We start from the raw sequence: 6,000 nt of genomic DNA on the forward strand, positions 1-6,000 counted from the left end.
AAATGTAAGGCCAGAAACTATCAAACTCTTAGAGGAAAACACAGGCAGAACACTCTATGACATAAATCACAGCAAGATCCTTTCTGACCCACCTCCTAGAGTAATGGAAATAAAAACAAAAATAAACAAATGGGACCTAACGAAATGTAAAAGCTTTTGCACAGCAAAGGAAACCATAAACAAGACCAAAAGACAACCCTCAGAATGGGAGAAAATATTTGCAAATGAAGCAACTGACAAAGGATTAATTTCCAAAATTTACAAGCAGCTCATGCAGCTCAGTAACAAAAAAACAAACAACCCAATCCAAAAATGGGCAGAAGACCTAAATAGACATTTCTCCAAAGAAGATATACAGACTGCCAACAAACACATGAAAGAATGCTCAACATCATTAATCATTAGAGAAATGCAAATCAAAACTACAATGAGATATCATCTCACACCAGTCAGAATGGCCATCATCAAAAAATCTAGAAACAATAAATGCTGGAGAGGATGTGGAGAAAAGGGAACACTCTTGCACTGCTGGTGGGAATGTAAATTGGTTCAGCCACTATGGAGAACAGTATGGAGGTTCCTTAAAAAACTACAAATAGAACTACCATATGACCCAGCAATCCCACTACTGGGCATATACCCTGAGAAAACCATAATTCAAAAAGAGTCATGTACCAAAATGTTCATTGCAGCTCTATTTACAATAGCCCGGAGATGGAAACGACCTAAGTGCTCATCATCGGATGAATGGATAAAGAAGATGCGGCACATATATACAATGGAATATTACTCAGCCATAAAAAGAAATGAAATTGAGTTATTTGTAATGAGGTGGAGAGACCTAGAGTCTGTCATACAGAGTGAAGTAAGTCAGAAAGAGAAAGACAAATACCGTATGCTAACACATATATATGGAATTTAAGAAAAAAAAATGTCATGAAGAACCTAGGGGTAAGACAGGAATAAAGACACAGACGTACTGGAGAACGGACTTGAGGATATGGGGAGGGGGAAGGGTGAGCTGTGACAGGGCGAGAGAGAGGCATGGACATATATACACTAACAAACGTAAGGTAGATAGCTAGTGGGAAGCAGCCGCATGGCACAGGGATATCCGCTCGGTGCTTTGTGACCGCCTGGAGGGGTGGGATAGGGAGGGTGGGAGGGAGGGAGACGCAAGAGGGAAGAGGTATGGGAACATATGTATATGTATAACTGATTCACTTTGTTATAAAGCAGAAACTAACACACCATTGTAGAGCAATTATACGCCGATAAAGATGTTAAAAAAAAAAAAAGCATCCAAATGGGAAAGGAAGGATTTAAATTGTCTCTATTGTTATATAATACAATGTTATATATAGAAAACCCTAAGTACAACAAAAAAACTGTTAGAATTAATAAATGAATTCAGTAAAGTTGTAGGATGTGAAATCAATATAGAAAAACATTATATTTCTATACACTAACAACTAACTAGCTGAAAAGGCAATTAAGAAAACAATCCCATTTACAATAGCACCAAAAAGAATAAAATACCTAGGAATAAATTTAACCAAGGAGATTAAAGATCTTTATAGTAAAAACTCTGACTTTGATGTAGGAAACTTAAGAAGACACACATAAATGGAAAGATATTCTGTCTTCACGGATTGGAAGAAATAATATTTTTAAAATGTCCATGCTAACCAAAGTGATCTACAGAGTCAACACAATCCCTTTCAAAATACCAATGGCATTTTTCAGAAACAGAACAAACAATTCTAAAATCCGTATGAAACCACAGAAATACCCTAAATAGCTGAAGCAATTTTGAGCAAGAAGAAAGCTGGATGCATCACACACCCGCATTTCAAAATTTATTACAAAGTTAGAATAATAAAAACAGTAAGGCACTGGCAGAAAAACAAACGTACACACAAATAGGACAGAACAGAGAGCCCAGAAATAAACTCATGCATGCAAAGTCAATCTCCAACAAGCGTGCCAAGAGTATGCAACGGAGAAAGGACAGTCTCTTCAATAAGTGGTATTGGTAAAACTATATATCCACATGAAAAACAATGAAATTGGATCCTTATCTTACACTGTACACAAAAATTAACTCAAAAATGCGTTAAAAGTTTAAATGTAAGACCTGAAACTATAATACTAGTAGAAGAAAACACTGGGGAAAGCTTCTTATTATTGGTCTTGTCAATGTTTTCTTGAATATGACATCAAAGGCACAGGAAATAACAACAAAAATAGACTAAGTGAGACTGTATCAAACTAAAAGGCTCCGCAAAGCAAAGGAAACAATCAACAAAATGAAAAGGCAACCTAAGGAATGGGAGAAAATATTTGCAAACCATAGATCTGTTAAAGGGTTGATATCGAACATATATAGGGGACTCTTACAACTCATTAGCAACATTATCACCATCGTCACCTGATTAAGAAATTAACAAAGGATCTGAATTGACATTTTTCTAAAGAAGACATACAAATGGCCAATAGGTACAAGAAAAGGTGTTCAACATCACCACTCATCCGTGAAATACAAATCTAAGTCACAAAGAGATATCACCTCATACCAGTTAGGATGGCTGTTATCAAAAAAAAATAAATAATTGTTGGTGAAGCTGTGGAGAAAAGGGGAAACCTGGCATGCTGTTGGTAGGAATGTAAATTGGTAGTCACTTAGGAAAATAGTATGGAAGTTCCTCAAAATATTAAAAAATACAGCTACCACATAATCCAGCAATCATTTGGGTATATTTCCAAAGGAACTGAAATCTAGATCTTGAAGAGATATCTGTACTTCCTCATTGCAACATTATTCACAGTAGCCAAGACATGGTAACAATCTAAGTGTCAATCAACAGATTAATGGATAAAGAAAATGCCATAAATACATAAAATATTATTCAGCCTTAAAAAAAGGAAATCCTGCCATTTGCAACAACATGGATGAACCTGGAGGACTATATACTTAGTGAAATAAGCCAGGCAAAGAAGGAAAAATACTACATGATACCACTTATATGAGGAATCTAAAATAGCCAAACTCATAAAAGCAGAGAGTAGAATGGGGTTGTCAGAGTCTGGGAGGAAGGGGTAAGACGGAGGTATTAGTCAAAGAGTATGAAGTTAATTATACAACGTTGGTAAGTTCTTGAGATCTCCTGTACAGCACAGGGACTACAGTTAATAATGCTGTATTGTATACTTAAAAGTGGTTAAGAGGTTAGCCCTTAAGTGTTATTATCACAAACAAACAATCGCAATAATAATAAAGAGGGTGGAGGAAAGTTTTGGTGGTGATGGATATGTTTATGCATTGATTGTTTTGATGGTTTCACAGATGTCCACTCATCTTCAAATTCATCAAGTCATATAAATTAAATATGTATAGCTTTTTCTTTGTCAATCACACCTCAATAAAGTGCTTTTAAAATTATTTTAAAATTTCCATTTTTACTGTGGCAGAAATATCACCATTATTGATTTATTTCTTCAAAACCTATTTCAAATTTTAAAATAAACAGCTTTGGGAACATAACATAATAGGTTTGTTTCTAGATATTAACAGCCATTACGTGGAGAAAATTAGTTGGCTCCTGCCTAAAGAAAAATTCCCTGAGAAGAGTTCATTTCAGAATTAGACAAAAGGTACCAAGCATAATATATAATCCATGTGTTGCTCAGAATGTAATAGTGAAAAACATGAATGAATGAATGACACTGCTTTTGGAAGACAAGCCAATCTGTGTAACCAAGACACAGGTTTTTAAATGGTCTGTATTAGCTTGAAGTCCCTTACTTTATGAGGGGCACTTGGCATTAGGGGGAAAGTATAAAGTGAGAGGTGCCAAAGATAACCATCACCTATTTTTTTTAAATGTGTCCTGATTTTGGCTTATGTGCTGCTCCTTGCTCAGTTAGATACCTCATATGCTCTGTGGTGGGATAAGGGAAGTGCTTTGTTAGGTTTTATTTTGCAAAGTTTTACTAAACAAACCTGGAAATCCATAGTATTATTACATAAGTTAGACTGCAGTAAAAATTACCTAGGATTGGGCTTCCCTGGTGGCGCAGTGGTTGAGAGTCTGCCTGCTAATGCAGGAGACACGGGTTCGAGCCCTGGTCTGGGAGGATCCCACATGCCACGGAGCAACTAGGCCCGTGTGCCACAACTACTGAGCCTGCGCGTCTGGAGCCTGTGCTCTGAAACAAGAGAGGCCGCGATAGTGAGAGGCCCGCGCACCGCGATGAAGAGTGGCCCCCGCTTGCCACAACTAGAGAAAGCCCTTGCACAGAAACGAAGACCCAACACAGCAAAAATAAATAAATTAATTAATAAACTCCTACCCCCAACATCTTAAAAAAAAATTACCTAGGATTTATATACAAATCATAATGATTTCCATTGTGCAATCAATTGACAAGATTTTGAACAGTTCTCCACGTGAGAATGAGCTGTATACGTCACACAGAAACTGAGATTACCTTATGGAGTTTCCAGTTCCAGCTCTCCAGGAAGAGCAATAAATGACACAAAATTGACAAACCTTGAGCTGCAATGAACAAGAAAATAAACTCAACAAAATCAGATATTAAAGTGGAGACATTTCTAACATATTACGGAAATTTACAAAATTGTAAGACAACACTATGAAAAACTGTATGCCAACGAACTAGATAGTTTGCATAAAATAGACAATTGCCTGAAAGCACACAAAATACCAAAACTTACTCAAAAAGAAAGAGAAGAACTGAACAGACCTGTAACAAGCAAAAAGATTATAGCAGTATTCAAAAGTCTCACCTAAAAAAATCCCAGGACCAGATGGCTCCACTGGTGGGTTTTACAAAATGTTTAAAAAAGAATTAATACTAATCATTCTCAAACTCTTCCAAAAAAAAGGGGTGGGGGGGAAGGAACACTTCCTACCTCATTCTATGAGAGCACCATCACCCTGATACTAAAGCCAGACAAAGACATCACAGGAAAGAAAACTTTCAACACCCTCATGCTTTAAAAAACGCCGAACACTCAACTATCTAAGAATAGAAGGAAACTACCTCAACATAATAAAGCCCATATATGAAAAGCCTACAGCTAACATCATACATAAGGTTAAAAGGCGGAAAATTTTCCTTCTAAGATCAAGAAAAATACAAGGATGCCAGCTTTCATCACATCTGTTCAACACAGTACTGGAATTAAATAAACATTTTCGACTTTTGAATAAATTTTCCTCTATTAGTGACTGAAGTCACTGACTCTAGTCTTTCATGTGTATTAATTAATCATTTAAAACGTTATGAGAACTTTCCCTGTCACAACAGAGGTGAATAGTGCTCTCTGCTTTAAAACAAAAGTCTCGCACTGCCTGAGTAGATGCTCATTTTGATTAAACACTTTCTCTCCAAAGATGAGGTCGCCTCCCCTAACCGGGTTCACTGACCTGAAGAAGGAAGCTGTGATCGCCCTTGTCATCCCAGTGTGTTTTGCAACACTGTTGTGTGAGATAAGGGTTTACAAGTGTGTGAGATGCAAATTGGATGGAGTCAATGACTTTTTTAACTAGTTTAATCATCATAATGTTCAGACCAAAGGTGTCCAGAGACAGTTCGTGTGAATACGGAAAATAAAGATGCCTGGTGAAACGTATCTCACTACACACCTTCCTAGATAATTTCCAAATGGAGAATCCCTCCTAAGTGGGCAATAAGAAAATACTACCCATCCTGCCTACTTTAAAGTCCACCAGACCCCAGGGTTTACACTTAAAGCTTCAACCCTAAAGTTACAAACGTTATACATGTGGGAATGCCCTAGGATGTGTACAAAGCTCAGTTCTTCGAAGTACTGAGTTTCAAGTTTGGCTTCAGGTTGTGACCTCAGGTATAGTGCTCTCCTGAGCTTCTGCTGCTCCGTCAGCCAAATTACTGGCTTCCCTTCTGCTACATTATATCTGAACCTCACTTGCTTCACTGATATTCTTTGTCTAG

The sequence above is a fragment of the Delphinapterus leucas genome, chromosome 11, assembly GCF_059928025.1.
Source record: "Delphinapterus leucas isolate spDelLeu-1000000601 "Yukka" chromosome 11, BTC_Dleu_Yukka2, whole genome shotgun sequence".
Lineage (NCBI taxonomy): Eukaryota > Metazoa > Chordata > Mammalia > Artiodactyla > Monodontidae > Delphinapterus > Delphinapterus leucas.